The sequence below is a fragment of the Diabrotica undecimpunctata genome, chromosome 3, assembly GCF_040954645.1.
Source record: "Diabrotica undecimpunctata isolate CICGRU chromosome 3, icDiaUnde3, whole genome shotgun sequence".
In the NCBI taxonomy this organism is placed as follows: domain Eukaryota; kingdom Metazoa; phylum Arthropoda; class Insecta; order Coleoptera; family Chrysomelidae; genus Diabrotica; species Diabrotica undecimpunctata.
Genome location: NC_092805.1, coordinates 77,032,861 through 77,051,349, shown reverse-complemented (window position 1 = coordinate 77,051,349; position 18,489 = coordinate 77,032,861). Strand labels below are relative to the sequence as shown.

The following is an 18,489-nucleotide window of genomic DNA, read 5'->3' as shown; positions in this document are numbered from 1 at the left end:
CAAATATCAAACAAAAAATATCTCATACAATCATTATCAAAATTTTGTTCTACGTACGTGAACCTTCAAAAATTAATGTTATATACTACATAAATTAAAATTTCAAATCAAAATTGTTGCTCTATATCTCCTGATAAATATTTCTATCTTTTCTGAAGCAATTAAAAAAAAACCTTGTTGATAAAGGAAAAACTGACGAATAAAAAAAAACTATCTCTCTGATGATGAGTTGTCCAAATCCTTGTTCCTTGTAGCCTACACTATCTATTCTTAGCAGTTCCCTAGGTAATCAGCAATCTTACAACAAATTATTGAGAGCCTCTCGTCTTCAATGATCTCCTTCAGATGCACGTATCGTTCAAAAGATAAACTTCTTCTCCTCTCGATAAACTGAATCTCTCGTTCCGGCCTGAACAGTGACTCTTGGAATATATAAGTAGAAAAGTATGACTTACAATATTTTACTGGATCAGCTTCCGTCAGGATACACTTAGTCCACGAAAACTCACAAACATTCACTTCTAATGCTTACTATCATTTGGGAACCGCCAAAGAACTACGACTGTTCGCCTTGCACCCTTGGAAAACAACTGATGATCTTTTTCCCCTCTAAAATCTAGCTAAACTCTCATTCCTCCATCTCTCCCACTTTTTTTCACTCTTTGCCGATCAAAGTTCGTCATATTTATCCCCATTTAGATAACAAAGAACAACCTTAACTACAATTATAACTTTCCTAAAAACCATTAACATGCTAATCGTTTCTACAAATTCTTAAAAACTAACGGAGAATTATACATTTTAAATATTTCGATTCTATTGTCTTATTCACTGTACAAGTCCATTTGGAAAACCCGGTCGTATTGTTTACTTCACTTAAATATCCTCACGACACTCGAATATATTCTACAAAGAAAATAATTTATGCATATCTTAAATTTTGTTTACTACAGGTAATCCAAAGATAATGGACTTTTATTTCTTTGAAATATCGTTTATAGTTTACCAGTTGAAATATTTTGAATTATTATATTTTATAATTTGAAATATATTACGAGCAAACCAATATTATTTTTAATTTTTACATAGCATAAAAACTCTCAAGGATATATTGAAAATTTATTTAGATGGTCTATTTAGTAATTTTAATTTTATCTTAGGCTGATAAAATGAATCATAACAATATATATATACACCACCGTCAGTGATTTGCTGACAAAGTTGGAACAAAAAGTGACATCCTCAAGTTAGGCACGGTGCGAAAACTTGCTTGTATAGGAATCACAGGACCATTTACACATAGTTATGAAGGGTGAGATGACAATGGGATGTTATAAGCTGTGAGAAAACCTGAATAACATATTGACTAGATAAGGACCTATTAACATCATAAATAAAGTCAGGGATGTCAAATAGATGATGATTTCTCAGATATACTTCGAAAGTACCTTTCCCAGTGGACATTTACCTACGAGCGAGATAGGGCAGACTAAACACTCTATCCAAACCGAAGGGTTCTACCTGATACACAGATGGGTCTAAAACTTCGGAATTGTCAGGGTGCAGGAATATTAAATATTAGTGAAAATTTAAATATTTCTATTCCACTAGGAGAATATACTTTTGTTTTTAGGCAGAGATTTCTGCAATATTGCACTGTGCATGAGAAATGAACACAAGGACTTTCGATTTGATGCGGATCGATATATGCATATATAGCCAAGAAACCACGGGGCTATTATAAGCCCTAAGGTGGACTCTAGCTAGTGTGTAATACTACCAGAAAGTCGACAGACTGGCGGAGCATAACAGACTCGTACTGGTATAGGTTACAGGTCTCCGGATAATACACGACAACGAAAGATCTGATTCAATAACCAGAATAGCATATCCTACTAAATTATTTAGTCCAAAACCGTCCGTGGGTGTACCAAAAAGCGTACAAGCAAGAATCATGGCGCCATGGTAGACTTTTATGCACCAAGGTGAGTCTAGGCTAATTTTTGGAATGCCAAGAGAAACTTGACATACTGGCGAAACATAATAGTGTCAGATTGGTGTGGGTTCTATGTCATCGACGAAAGCGCTGATAAACTTTGCAGAATAGAAGCAGCTACAAAATACTTATGGCAAGATCTGGCCATGAAAAAATACCAAAAATTATCGTACGTGACCGGAAAAAAACTGGATCGAAGGTAACATTACTTACACACAGTGGGAAAATATATCCGGACAAAAACATGACAGAATGCATATTGGATGGACGTATAGGCAGGCAGACGTGACGGCTGAAGTAATGTGAAAAGCAAGCAAAAATCAGCTTTAAGTCATAAAAGACTTCCTTATTAAACATGCTCCAGTCAAAGGTAGTCCAAGTTGTAGCCTCTGTAGCATCACATCTAAAAGATAGCAGGCCATATATTGCATGACTGCGAGTCATTAAATCGAAGGCAGTAAACACTTTTTGAAGACTATCAGGTAATTCCAAAGACATGCAGTGCCATAGGTTTATATCAGATGGCCTTCATGGAAAAAAATGTGTTGTATGGTTTGAGTTCCACGGTCGCAGTAAAATCTGAAGATTTAATCTTTTCTCCAGTTTGCTAAGATATCAGCATATATACCCTATCCAGTACGAATTTTATTTACTGTCAACTATATTGTACGATTCGAATCAAATTCTAGAACCAGTTTATATATAAATATGTATTCTATGCTTTGTTCCTATCTATTGTGTTACCATATGTTTGTTTCAAAGTATTCTGATATTAGATACCTGGAAATTAGCTGTGACAGGTTTTCTTACTATCGCACGACAATTCAGGCTTATATAAGCCTAGAATATTAATATAAGTTGGATGTTTGGCAGAAAACCAAAGTAAACCACTATTAAGCGTGTAAGAGAAACTAGATTCCACAAAAAATATGAAAAGTAACTTTTGCAGATGAAAGACAAAACACCATTAAAGACACGCAATTAAAAAACTAAACATAGTAAAGCTGTAGTGCCTGACAAGTTTAGTGCAAAATTCCTAAAACTTATGGATGAACATGGAATAAAATGAATAACAACTATATTTGACAAAATATATGTTACTGAAAAAATCCCCCAAAAGTCAACCTTCCTAAATATACCAAAAAAATTAAATGCAAGAATATACGAAGACTACAAAACAATAAGCCCAATGAACCACCTACTTAAAACGTTTTTAAAAGGATACACAGTAGAATATACATATAAAAAATGCGAAGAACAAGTGTCATAGATACAATTTGGATTCTGCGATGCCTTATGTACACGAGAGGCTCTATTCGCAGTACAAGTGCTTATACAAAGGTGAAAAGGTATCAACAGTGACGTATGTATTTGTTTTATGGACTGAAAAAAAAGCATTTGATAGAGAAAAACATGATAAGCCCATAACTATTTTAATATTTTAACAGAAGTGGACTTAGATGATAGGCACTTGAGAATCATATATAATTTATATTACAATCAAACTACGAACATTAAAGTGGACGATCAGTTAACAAAGATAATCTCCATGGAGCTATAAGAGTGAAACATGCGTGCATTCTGTCCCCGGTGTTAATTAACATGTACTCTGAACATATCTTAATACCACAAGCACTGAAAGAACTACAGGAAGGCGATTAGTCAACGTAATGCATCTAAACAACATTAGATATGCCGACAACGCAGTAGTTTTTTCAGATAGGTTAGACGGTTTGCAAAGAAATGTCGCTCATATCAGATATAAAAAGAGAACATGGACTTGATCTCAATACGAAAAAAACAAAGTAGATTGTAATTAGCACACACACACATGAGTTCATCCCAACCCCTATGGAACATGAGTGTACCACTGCTAGACAGTGGGACCCCCATGTCCGAAGATCAGACCGGTCTCGTTCCAAAAGAGCAAGTCATTTTGGCTCGGTACCTATCTGACCCCCAGGTTTTTCCACCACCCCTCCTCTACGTCTGACATACGCAGAGGAGGCTTGAACTGTTACGTCGGGGATGAACACCCTCCGTTTTCCATGACTTGTGGTTAGGCCACCTATCTGTAGGGGTAGCTTAGTGTAGCTTTTCTCCCTATTCTTTTTACTGAGTTTACTATGGCTTTACTTTGGGCTCTGTGACCCTAAAAAAATGTGTGTCCGATCAGGGGGTCGACAGCAAACTGTCGGCCCCCTGTTCGGTTGTTGTGTGCTCGGTAACACAGTCGTCAATTTGGCAAAACAAGTTTTGGTCTCCTTGCCGACTGGGCGATCGATAGGCCTGGCCATCGAGCCCGTGCTTGTCGCACACGACCTCGATGCTCAGTTTTCGCGAGTTGCCTGTGTCAACTTAGTCCTGAAGGGCTATTCCTAAAGGGTCTTTTTCCTTAGGGGCGTGCCTGAGGGGCCTCAGCCTTGTGGCTTTACTTATTAGGATTTTGTCCTGTTTATTGATTTTACTTTATTGGCCTATACAGATTTTTGTTAGTGGGTTTTTGGGTGAAATAATAATAGGGGTAGGGGTTTTAATGGGTGGGTGGGATGTGCATTCCCAAGTGTATAATGCTCTCACACATCCCGTGTATATGTTTTTGGGTTTTTTGGTTTTGTTACTGGTTAGTGAAATAAATATAAATGAAATATTAAAAAAAAAACAAAAAAGAAAAATTTGGGGGATTGGATTGGGATTTAGGGGTTTTTTTTGGTGAGCTAAGCTCTTTTTTGTTTGTTGATTTTTTTTTTGTGTTTTTGTGGGCCAAATCTGCTAAGCCGTAGATTAGGGCTTCTCATGTGAATATCTTTCAATGAGGGTTTCCCCTGTATCCAGCCAGATGTTGTTTTGGCCGTCTATGTACTGTCCTTATATTAGGATCGTAGTTTGTCAACTCTCTTAGCGAACGGTTCGGATGGTTTCTGAGGTTTTCAAAAAGCTCATATGCATGTTCGACCATCATGTTCAGGACGCTCTTTTGCTGCGAATCCCTATATACGTACCTTAGTGGCACATATTTAGGAATTTTAAGAGCCTCTCTAATCATGTAGTTCTGTACAGTTTGGATTTTATTTCTGTTTGTTTCACATGCATGTCCCCACGCTGCTGAGGCGTATGTGAGGGTTGGCAGAATGATGGCATTTGCCATTCTTATTTTCGTTTTGAACCTCAGATTACTCTTCGTCCCTATAAGCGAGGAGAGTTGACTTTTAAGGATTTTTGCCTTTTGAACTGTTCTGTTTATGTGTTTAGTAAAGGTGAGACGTTTATCTAGCGTTACTCCGAGATATTTAGCGTCGTCTTGCCATTCGACCGGAGTATCAAAGATAGATAGTTCCCTGTTGGGGATTCCGTGCCGTCTTTTGTACATGACTGCCTGAGTTTTATCCGGGTTGACGGCAATTTTCCACGTAACACACCAAGATTGCAAATGGTCTAGTGCCGTTTGCAAGTATCTAGTGGCCAGATCAGGATTTCTGCTGCTAGCAGCTATAGCAGTGTCATCGGCGTAAAGGCTGAGCATAGTATGTTGATCACCACCAGGGGTATCTGAAGTGTATATGGTGTACAGGTAAGGCGACAGCACGGCTCCCTGTGGCACTCCAGCCTCCATGATTCCGACTTCGGATAGGGTGGGCCCTATTCGAACTCTGAATCTTCTGTTGGCTAGGTACGAGGAGAGGAGACATGTCATCGCTTCACTGTACCCCATTTCGTTCATTTTATACAGCAATCCGTCGTGCCATACTCTGTCAAAGGCTTTACTGACATCTAAGAAGGCGGTTGCTGTATATTTTCTTTCATTATACCCCTTAGTGATGTACTCTGTCAATCTTAGTATTTGCAGTTCGCAGGAGTGATTGCTCCTGAATCCGAACTGCGCTTCAGGGATTGCATCCATTGCCTCAGATTCTTCTCTTAATCTTGCCAAGATGACTCGCTCAGCACTTTTGCTTACTGATAATAGTAGGCTAATGGGTCGGTAGTTCTGTGGAAAAGTTCCGTCTTTACCCGGTTTCTCTATCATTATAACATGGGCCTCCTTCCACCTGTCAGGAAAGTGTCTTAATCTTATGATATGATTGATTATGTTCGTTAGATGAACGATTGCTTTCACTGGCAGATTTTTTAAGGCCCTGTTTGTGATGTTATCTGGGCCTGGAGCCTTCTTAGCGTTGGTCATTGGCGCTGGATCTTCATCGGGATGGTAGTTGTTTCTGCATCCTCTTTCTAGTGAATGTTTTATGACCTCCGCTTTGTCTTGTTCAGAATAAACTAGGCCGTTTTCCCTATGTAAAGTGGGTATTGGCTTTTTATCCTTTCGCAAGACTTTAAAAAGCTTCCAGAAACCTGATTTATTAGGGTCTAGCTGTTGGATGAAGTCGTCCCAGCTGTTATTTCTGTGGATTTCCAGCTGTTTTTTAACCTCCCTATTTAGTTCATTGGCAATTCTTTTTCTTCTATGTTCCTAGTCCTGTTTGCCCTTCTTCGCTGTCTGTTTTTCTCTCTTATGAGAGTTTTTAATTCGTTGCTGATGTCTCTGAATCTTCCTCTGGGTGTTGTTGAGGTTTCTTCTTTTGTGCTGGTTTCCAGCGCATTTTGTATGGTTCTTTCGAATTTCAACACATACTCTTCTAGTTGTTGATGTCAGGAACTATTCCTATTGTTTCAGAGACGATACGTTTAAAGTTGGGCCAGCTTGTCCTCTTTTTCTTGTATGGCTGCACGTAGTTTGTTTCTACGGCGCCTAGAGTTAGCACGATTAGGTTTTGGTTGGAGTCTCCTTCATTGAGTGAGATTATATCGTGTTGTTGTCCCACGTTGTGAAGAATTGCAATGTCCAAATACATAGGTAGTCTGTCCCTTCCATGGAACATGTGGGCTCCATAGGACCTGTGACAACTGTATTTATTTGGTTTTCCAGATATTCACACAAGAATCTCCCGTTTCTATTACTAGTTCTGTCAAACCAATTGGGCGATCTCGCATTTAGGTCACCAATTATGACGGTTGGTTCTTCTGTATCAAGAATGGCGTCCAGATCCTCGCCCTGGATCGGCTCATTCGGTCGGACATAAGCTGAGACAATCTTCAGCGTGTCGTTGGCCGTAATGATCCGAACTATGGTGGCTTCCATAGTGACCAGACCACCTGGTGTAGGAATTGATTGGTGTTCTATTCCTTTTTTCACCATAATGGCCGTGCCTCCAGAACGTGATCTATGGTCATTCCTGTAGACGCTGTAACCCGGAAATTTGGTTTTCACCCTTTCCGTAAGTCTTTTGTAAGGCTACAACGTCTAGATTGAGCCTATTGGTAAACTCATCCAGATCGTTAATTTTTTGTCTCAATCCGCCAGAATTCCATGATCCTATTTGTAGATCGTCCAATTGTACTGGCATTATTGGTTTGTCCCGAAACTGCTCAAGGCGCTCATAACGGTTGTTAATTTCTCAAACATTGTTGAGACATGGTTTATTTGCTCCTGGAAGGTAGCAATTAGTTTTTCATTCAGCACGTTTGTGTTTATATTTGCCTACTGTTCCACATTATTGTTCTTTTTGGCCATTTGGGCGTAACTTACGTTTTGTTTTGTGGGAATACTTTGTGTATTCCTATTTGTTGCCTGTTGTTGTTGTATTGGCTTTCTTTTAGGTACTTTTTTACACCCTCTGTAGTTTGCCGTGTGAGCCTCGTTGCAATTAGCGCACTTTGGGGGAGTGTTTCTATCCTTTTCGCAGTCTCCTGACTTGTGGTTTTCTCCACATTTTACACATTTCGAACCGCAGTGACAAGCCTTCGAACCATGGAAGAAACCCTGGCAGTTGTAGCACTGCATGATCTCTTTTTTGTTTTTATACTCGTCTTCTATGTACACTTTCATGTAACATAGGTTGTTTATGTTCTTTATTTTCTGGTCATCTGATTCTTTGATCGTGACGTAGAATATCGGCATTGGCTTTTTGTCTGTTTTCGAGATCATGCTAGTCACTCTTATGACGTCTATGTCTTGATCCTCCAATGCTTGGTGGATGGTTTCGACGTCAGTTTTGGCTCCTAAACCTCTGAGCACTACCCTTTTTGTCCTTTCCAGGTCTATAGGATACGCGATGTATTCTATATTTTTATTTTCTTTTCTTTTTAGTTCTTTGTCAAATTCTTCCAGAATTTTGACCATTTTCAGGTAGTTAACTCTATCCTTCGTTTGCATAATAATGCTTCTTCCTGATTTCGCAAATTTGTTTGAGGAACCGATACCTCTGTTTGCTGCTACTTTCAAGATTTGCTGGCTGTAATCCACAGACTTAAGGATTATAGCTGGAGGTTTAGGCTCTGCTTTTTTTGTTATTTCAGCTCTTGTACTGTTTCTGTTTCAGAAACAGTTTCCGGCTTTTCGATTTTTTTGGGCTTTGGTTTTGGTTTTGTCCCTGTTTCAGTTGACTTATTTTCTTTTGTTATTTCTGCTTGTTCGCAGTTGTTTTTTGGAGTGACTTTGTCAGTTTTTTCTACTTTTTTAGTGCTGTTGTTCTTCACTGTTTTTGTTTTTACGGTTTCGTCTGTCTTTTCGACAGGTTTATCGGCTTTTTTCGCCTTTTTTGATTTTCTGTTTTGTTGTATTTTCCAATCTGAGCTTGGTTGGTTTTCTTCTATGTCCAATATTGTCTCTATTTCAGAGTCTTTTCCCTGGTATTCCGGCTCCTCACTACGGGTGGATGTTTGCTTTTGGCTTGGCTGTTTTTTATCGTGTTTGGAGTTTATGTCGCTAGATATTTTTAGTATCTGCGTTGTTAATTCGCTATTTTGTTTGTCTTTGAAGTCAATGGTTTTTTGTAACTGATTTATCTGACCACTTAATCCCCGTATTTGGTCTCCGTAGGATGTGTGGAGATATTGTATTTCTTTTCTTAGTTGTTCTATTTCTTTTGTTAGCGTTTTAATCGACTGTGCCATTGCATTATCTTCCATTTCTTTCGATTTTTTGGTTTTTCCTTCCTCGGAGTAGATATCTCTTATAGCGTGCTGCCTTTTGTTTCTTTGCTTATTTGTAACAAACTCATCTACGGCGTCCTGAGCAGTTCCTAATTTGTCATTATGGTTAATTTTCTCTACAAAATTAAGTGCCTAAGGGGCATTTATAATTGCTTCGTGCGTTGAATTTTCTTTTAAGTTAGTCAAAGTGTTTACAATCGGAGTTAGAAATATTTCGTTATCCTGAAGGGAATTTATTTTAATGTTATAGTTATTTTCTAGTACCTGAGGGGTCTGTTTTTCATTTATACTTGTGTTAAAATTGGTTTCTATTGCCTGAGAGGCCTGTAATCCGGAATAAATTACCGTTAGCGGTTCGGTTTTATTGTGTTGTTGACGCTTTACGAAAAATTCCGTGACGTCAGGGTATTGTTGTTCGTCCGCATCTGCCTCAGATGTGGGCGCTGGACTGCAGGGGGCGGAGTCAAAAGCCGTATCATCTAAGGACACTAGCTCTGAATCCGTTGATGGATCAGGGGAAAGGGGAGGAAGGCTTTCGACCTCGTAAACGGAAGCGCTTGGTGATTGCATGTTGCAATCGACGAAAATTTTGGATTTACTATTTAAAAGACTCTGTTTTTTGTTTTTCCAATCGACCGCTGTCGATTGGATTCTGGGTGTCTCCCAGGCCCTTACACGATTGTTCACTACCCTATTAAGGCAGGGTTCCTCTTGCTGTTCTCTGAACACAGGCACAGGGGCAGTTTCTGCCAACGTTAAATGTAATTATTCAACGTTCAGTGTCATCCCTGAACGGACGCTGTGTTTAACCCGATTTTTTTCTTTAACGGTTCCTCAGAGGTCTAAGCTCCGAGAGGAGTCGGTAAAAATAACACCCCTCGGTTTAGTTATATTCTGATTTACCATTCATCTGCGTATCGATAATACACGGGACGATTTTCGCTACTTCTCGTCTGTACCTCTCTCAACGCTGGCCGTCGCGAGACCCGTACTGTTCGACTGCGATTGTAATTAGTAAGCGCGAAATATTAAATACACGGCTTATGGTTAAGCAAAAACCAATAGACCTGATAAACAGTTAAGTACATATAGCTTGGTACCAACATAAACAGCCAATGGGACCACTCAAACGGAAATAAAACAACGCATAGAAAACCCAAGATAAGCGTTCGTAAAGATGAAGTCTGTTTTCAGAATTCACGATTTACCACTTACCAAAATCTTTATTATCAGATGCTATGAATTTTCTACGTTATTATATGGAGTAGAGTCCTGGACACTTTCTAAAGCTTCTTTAAGAAAGCTCGAGGCCTTCGAGATGTGGTGTTGCATACGCATCTTAAGAATTTTATGAATAGATCGTGTCACTAATGTTAAAGTCCTAAGTAGAATCGGAAGGAATACTAGATTATTGATGCAATCAAAGAGCGCAAATTAGAATATCTTGGCCATGTAGTTAAGGGTAATAAGGTTTTTGCCGTGACACTAAAAAACTAGGGTACTAAAAGATATTTTGATGTATAATACTTCTACACACACATCCCAACCATTTCCTGCATGGGATTTATTGGTAATTTTTATTTATAAATTAGTGCAAGGAAATGCACGTCTTGGCGTTTTTATTCTATCACTAAAAAACGTAAGGTATTCAAGGATTATTCGTGTAAGTATGCAAAATGCTTTAAAACGGCGTGATATTTACCTCAAAGTTGTATCTTGTAATGCTTAACATTTATGAAAATTTCAAGATTTGTTGAATTGTTTAAATTGTATTCTATTTGTGAATCCCAAAAAGATGTTTTTTGAAATAACAGAGAAAATAACTCAAAAAAAATGCAGTTAGCATAATTTGTTTGGGTAGCAAATGAAAGAGAAAGTCTTCTTCTTTGAAAATAGTTAAAAAATTAAATAAAAAATAAATTTATTATTAAAAACCAATTTTACAAAAATATGCTCATATTTTACTTATAAGCAAATAAAATATTTTTTTTTGTTACAAAATAATTATTTTTACATATTCGGAAAGCGTATATTTTTATACACTAACAAATTCAAAAGAAAATTAAATCAATTAAAGTTAAATCGGACAAAATTAGCCAAACTTATTTAAAAATTCACAGATTGTGTGATTACTTATAACAATTATGGCATATAATTTACGTCATTTTAATTTTGAATATTTAAAGTTTATGTAAAAAACAATTGGTTCAATTTTCACTACAGGAAAGTCGTCAGTAAAGTTTCAAAAATGAAGTACAAACACTGACCTCGTGGAGGGGAAGGAAGGGAACTATTTTATTCGGACACCTTAAAAATAATATACAGTTCATCCACTGGATATTTGCACAAGTATGACATTATTCACGAATTTTTTTTTATATTACGTCTCTTTTTTACTTCTTCTTCTTCCCGTAGCACTACAACCCGGGGTGAGTTTTGGCTGACTGCACAACTTGCTTTCATCTTGAACGGTCGTCCATAATAGTTGGGTCAGTGGGTAGCCCCCACTGACCCAAAGTTGTTCTTAGATCTAACCATATATTGTCTCTCCATCGCATTCGTGGACGTCCTAAGGGACTTTGTCCTATGGCTGCTGTGGGGGGCTTCCTCCCATATTAACTTGGCAACTTGGCGGTTATCATGGCCGTGTTAGACGTTGGGATTTAATCTCTTGGACTATATCGCTCACTCTATACACCTTCTTGACCGCAACATTTGTTCTCATTCGGTATTGGTTGCTATTAATGTCGTGATAAGGGCCAAAGATTCTTCTGAGGATTTTCCTCTTAAAACATCTAAGTTTTCTTTCAGTTTCTTTGGACAGGGTCACGTTTCACACCCATACATGAGTACTGGTCTAATCACCGTTTTATATATTCTAATCTTTGATGTTCGTGTTAGGCTTTTAAATTTAATAGTATTGTGTGTGGTGTGTGGTTTTGTGATGTGTGTATTTTCTACTCCCAGAAACTAAAACGATTAACTTAGCCGCCTGTCCATACACAATACTATGCCTTTAACAAAGACAGACATAGATCGATGGTCGGTAATTGATTTATCTGCTGAAAATTGACAATAATTAAAAATTTTGTTTTGACAGAGTTTGTAGCCTTAGAGTTTGTAGTGTGTTTATAAATTATTTTCGTTTGATTTAAATATTCAATTCCTTTTCGTTTTTAAATATACATATTTTTATATATAATTATAAATAATATATTTTTTTAAATCTAAATTGACATTTAGTTGTTTCAGTATGGCTAAAACCACCTCCACGGAGTAATATGATATATTTTTAACGCTTTTATTTTTAGAGTATGCCTGGTAAACCATTGGCCTCTCAAGCTTGTGGTAAATGTGTTGGAGTATTGCAAATTAGGAATGAATGGAGGGGCTCTGGAGCCACTTTTCAGCAGGTAACATATTTAAATGTATATTCGTTTAACAAAATCATTTAAAAATTCTTTATTTAAGGGAGTCGCTGATGCATTAAAAATATCACTAGGGAAAAAGTAGAACTCGTCTGCAAAACAAGACAACTGATCCATCTTAGGGATCAAAAATGACAGTGCGGAATACAGTATATGATATGTACCAACAAAGTGAGTACAAATTTCTTCAACTTGAATTAAATATAAACCAGAAGGTATTTTTTAATCAATACTTTTTATAAATGTATGTTGTAAAAAATATTGATGAAAGTGGTTTAAGAAAATTTATGCTAAATGATTATTTCAATTTGAAATAATTTATAGTTTTATAAAAACAAAATACTAATTTCTTTGCCGTGAATTAGTGCGATTTATTCTGTACTTATCTGTGTTTTTTTTTTAGAGAAACGTGTTACTTTTCAAAGTATAAGTAATTAAGGAATAAAGAAGTTGTATTTATTGGCAAAACATTTGTTAGCATTTTGTTAAAAGAATTGGGATTTAAATACGAAAAGGACAATAATCGAAGAGCAATAATTGAGCTCACCAGTATTGCTGCTTTAAGAACCAAGGTCCTTCGTAAATATATGAAAAATATAAATAATCTGCATCCTAGAGACCTAGTTTTTTTTGCGAAACGTGAATTTATTCAAAGGAAAATAAAACAATTTCTTGGCAAGACAAAAATGTTAAAAGTGTACGTAAACCAGAAGGGTATGATGGTAAACAAACATTTTAGAATTGTTTACGCTGGTTCTTCACAAGAATCTGTTATTAAAGCAAGCAAGCATTATTTTGTTCAAAATCTAAAATAGCTGATTATCATGGGAAAATAAACAATGAAATTTTTACTAAATAGATCAGCAAATAATTAATTCCAATAATTGACGGATAATGCTCCATACCATAGTGTTCTTTTAGAAAAGCAACCTTCCACTATTTCAACTAGAATGGAAATTATTACCTGGTTGACAACAAACAAGATCAAGTATGAAGCAAAACTCACAAAACCTAAATTATTAATAATTGCGAAAATGAATGGAAAAGAAAATGTGTATATAATTGATTAAGCTACTAAGAGAACACAGCCATGAAGTGTTGAGACTACCTCTTTATCACTGCGAATTCAACGCTATTGAATTAATTTGGGCAAACTGTAAGTTGTATTACAATAAGCATATTGGTAGAGATGAACATTCTGATGTTATTATAAATATCTGAAAAGAGACAATATAACAGAGAAATTTGGTAAAAATAGGTTGGCATACTCATGAAATTAATAAACAATGTATCTAAAAAAAACTTAGGATTGGCATTAACATTCAATCAATCATAATAGACACTAGTAATATAAGCAGCTCAGATTCTGATAGTGAAATAATCTTAGATTTATGATTGTATACCATGCTTCAATAAATATTTAAAATAAATTGTTTTTTATCCAGCTCAAAAGTTTTCTATTTTTCAATTTATTATATATAGGTTATTCAATTTTGTTGTGGTAATTTTTTTATGTACATAATTTTGATTTGGTTTGATAACGTGTGTAAACTGCATCTATTTTATTGGATGTCTATGATCTTATGTTTATTAGAGTTTTAGTCATTTTGTATGAATAGTACCCGTTACCAGGCTCAAAGCCCTTCAAAATGAACATTGGACAATCCCGGATAGACTAGAAGAAAAAGACTGGTGGAAAGACACAGAATATAATATGGTAGTAGAAATTTAATTTATTTTTATAAAAACTTTGTTTGTAAAAATTGTTTTTATTATTGTATGTTTTATTTTTGAATATTTTATTATTTTTTATAACTGTATTATTATCAATGTTTATTATATATTACCATTGATTTTTATGTCAAATTATTTTTATGTGGACCTGAATATTAGTATATTGTCTACAAATGAGATCTTAATGAATTTTTTTTATTAATATAACGATTAGTGTTTACATAAAAAGCATGGAGTGGAACATTGCAATAAGCAACTGTTAGACACTGGAAAATAAATTTTAAGAAGAAAGAATTATATATATATCAGAAAAAAAGTATAAGCGAAAGCTAAATTATAAGACAAACTTAAAATTAAAATAAAACATAATCAGGAACCGACTGCTCCTGTCACAAGAAAAAATGTACACAAAGAAGTTATAAAAGTTTAGAAGCTTAGATATTATCCATTCTGGTTTTTGAAGGTTACCATAGCTGGTTTGGACAAGCATATGGATCAAAACAGGATAAAGAGTTATGAGAAATATAGAAGAAGAATTAAAAACGCATATATTATGTGTCGATTCTAATCTTTTGAGTTAATCATATCATGCTAAGGCTTGTGCATATGGATCGAAGCAGAATTTAGGATTACGATGTGCGGAAAACAGATGAATAAAGATATATAAGTGATGTATGAATATGAAATTAGATGAATAGATGACAATTAGATGAACGAGATACATAAGTGATATATAACACCTAAAGTGCCGCAATGTTTTTATTATTTTAAATATATAAATAACTTATTTTATTTATAAACTAATATTTTTTAAACAAAAAATTTTTTTTTCTGTCCGACACCATTTGTCCCCCATGGCGATAACACATGTTTTTTTCAACACGGCCGTCGGGGACATGCGTTTCCCACACATCACACATGAAGCACGCGCGTTTGACGCGTTTTCGTGTTTATACTATAAATCCTCAATTTCGAAGAGTGATTTCATCGTTTAAACGCCAACTATCCTCAAATTTAAATGTACACAGCGGCCCTCGAAAACTACCCGTTTTCTCAATTGCAATTTGCGTTTTCTCATAAGAAAATATAAAGTAGTATATTTATGTGTGCTTCCCTATAGAAGATTTGACCAGGAGTTGTCGTACAGTGTATCCAATTCTTGTTCACAAGTAGTAATTATGGTCATACAAGACCTGTATTCTTCCACGCAGCAATTATTACCGTCATAAAATTACCAAAAAACATGATTTTTTTAATAGTTAAAATAAAGCACAAAATTGTAATGAAATAAATTGTATTTATATGTTCCGTTTCGTTACATATTTAAATTTGTAAAAGTAAAGTCGATATTTTAAAACATTATTTTTCAATCGTTTGGCAACTTTGGAATTAGCGAGGAAACTCCGATTTACAATTCCGACCCAGAGATAGTCGTAAAACTCGCTTTTGTTATTTTATGGCCGAACAAGTGCCGATCAAGAAATCAACAATGGTACATTTCCATTGGCGTTTCTGAGGGTAGTGCGTGTGTTGCAGTTTGTGAGTATATTTTATGTGATAAGTTTGTAAACTTATTGTTGTCAATACTGTTTTATCAATACTGTATTGTAGTATTGATAAAACGTGTTATTGATAATACGAGTGTTAATAGTTTGTCGTTTTATAATAAATTTTTAGTTATATTCTGTGATTATTTGGTTTGAGTTTTATTGGAGTTTTGGTTTATAGTGAATTTTTAGTTATATTCTGTAATTATTTGATTTGAGTTTTATTGAAGTTTTGGTTTATATAGAATTTTTAGTTATATTCTGTGATTATTGAAATACAATGGACGAAAAACCGAGTTGATCCAAGACAAGACAGCAAAATTCTGATGTTGATTCCAAAAATGAAAAGCCGCAAAAGAGACGGAAAATGTTAACGTCCGAAGAGAAGGTAATGATACGAAACGTTTATGAAGGAATTCTCGGCAGAAAAATGGCATTAAATGTTAGCCAAGCAGTCGGCATTGGTAGCAGTTTAACAAAAGTATCCGTTAGCTGTATTTATCGTGTACTTAAAAATACATACAAAAATACATACACGAAAAATAAAAAGCAAGAAAAAGGTGAAACTAGAGGTAGGAAAAGCATTGTTTTAGATGACGAGACAAGGAATATTATACGTTGAAAAATTCATTCATTTTATTTTCGGAGTAAAATTCCAACACTGAAAAACGCAATAGAAAAAGTATGCTATGAGAAAAAAATGAAATTATTCTGTGGAGAAGAAAATATTTAGAAGAAATACGCAAAATTTGCAGCACAGGACGCAAAATATATTATTTGGATAAAACCTGTATTAACGAAGGTCATACGGTTGGAAAAGTTTGGCAAGATTTAAATGTCAAAAGTAAACGCGAAGCATTTACAGAAGGCTGGTCTACAGGAATAAAAGCTCCATCAGGAAAGGGACGGCGTTTAATCATCACCCATATAGGAAGTGACACAGAGTTCCTTGATGATGGTTTGCGTCAATTTGAGTCGAAAAAAAACAGGTGATTATCATGAAGAAATGACTTCCGAAGTATTTGAGCGCTGGTTTAAGAGAATCTTACCAAAATTGGAACCTGGGTCTGTGGTTGTTATAGACAATGTGCCATATCATAGTCGCAGACTAGAACAATTACCGACGACGGCATGGCGGAAAGGGAGAATTCAAGAATGGCTTACAGAAAAGGAGATTGCATACGAAGAATCAATGCTCAAAATTCAGCTACTTGACATTGCACGGTTAAGGAAAAGTGAATATCTTAAATATACTGTGGATGAAACTGCAAAAGATTATAGTTTCAAAGTTCTGCGTCTACCACCTTATCATTGCGAACTTAATCCCATTGAACCAATCAAGCAATCTTCCATGTAACATCAGAGAAATGGGCTAAATGTATAGGCCATATAATTAAAGAAGAACATCGTATGTGGGAACTTGACACTCATGTCGAAGTTTTATAGAGCCAATTATAATTACATCAGGTGAAGATAATGACAGCAGCACTTCATCTTCAGATTTAGACAACGAATAATATTTTGTAATAGTTTAGTAAGAACATCAGCATAAAAAAAACCAAAAACAAAAAAAAACGAGAAGAACACAGTAAGTGTGTATAGTGTTTGTGTTTAAATAGAATAGAACAATGTTTTGTTACATCAAAAATTATTTTTATTTTGTTTTTATAGAATTTAATTTTGTTTTATAGGATTTTATTTTGTTTTGTTTAATACTGTTTAAGTGTTTTGTTCATTTTATTTAATGGGACAATATGGCTCTTGGCGAACACCCATTTAAAAAAAGTAACGCGCCACAAGACATACCTCTGGGGTGGTGTGGAAACTGTCCTAAAATTTGTTTTAAAAAAATTTCATTGTGTAACTCTTTAAGGACGGGTCACGTCAAAAGACGTTTTAGCGTAACTTCCGCAATAGCCGGGTGGCACCAGTAAGCTTTCTCCAAAATTACTTGTTTTTTATAGCTTTTTGTTTGTGGCATTCTGTATTTTTATGAGACTGTAGGGAATAAGCCACAAAATATTTATTTATAGGTTTAATTTACTGACGTTTCGATCTCTATAAGAGATCGTTTTCAAATGTACAAATGATAGTAATATTTATTTTTCTGTGGCTTTTTGCTTGCCGTTCTGTATTTTTAGAAATAATGCTGGGAATAAGTAACAATATATTTATTCAAATGTTTAATTTACTGACGTTACGATCTCCATATAAAGAGATCGTTTTCAAATATACAAATGATAGATATATTTATTTTTCTATGGCTTTTTGCTTGTGACATTCCATATTTTTAGGGAGAATGTTAAAAATAAGCCACATTTAGCCTATTTACATGTTTAATTTAGTGACGTTTCGATCTCTATTTCAGAGACCGTTTTTATAGTTAAAAAAAAAGAAAATAAATAATATAAGATTATATAAATATGTAATAATAAACAAATAAAATAAATATAACTATAATTTATATCTTTGAAAACGGTCTTTGAATATAGAGATGGAAACTTCAGTAAAAACCTGCAGATAAATATATTGTGGCCTAGTTCGAACAATAATATTAAAACAATATAATATAATTAACGTTGAAATAAAAGTGAGTGTACGCCACTGAATTTTCATACGTCTTTCCCCACTTCTCCGCCTTCAAACTATGAATCACACTTCCAAATAGTGGAATTATAGTATAGACTGACTAGTTTGTGAATTTATTAGTTTTTATTTTTTGAATTTAGTAGTTTCGAGTTTAGTTTGTGAATTATGGGTGAATACGAACGTGAACATAAAAGATTGTAGATAT

The 18,489-nt window shown here is 35.1% G+C and overlaps 1 protein-coding gene across 7 annotated transcripts in view; it reads right to left on the bottom strand.

Moving 5' to 3' along the window:
• Nucleotides 1-18,489, bottom strand: part of LOC140436937 (uncharacterized) — a 257,943-nt gene that overhangs the window by 33,126 nt on the left and 206,328 nt on the right. The gene's annotated exons all lie outside the window — the stretch shown is intronic.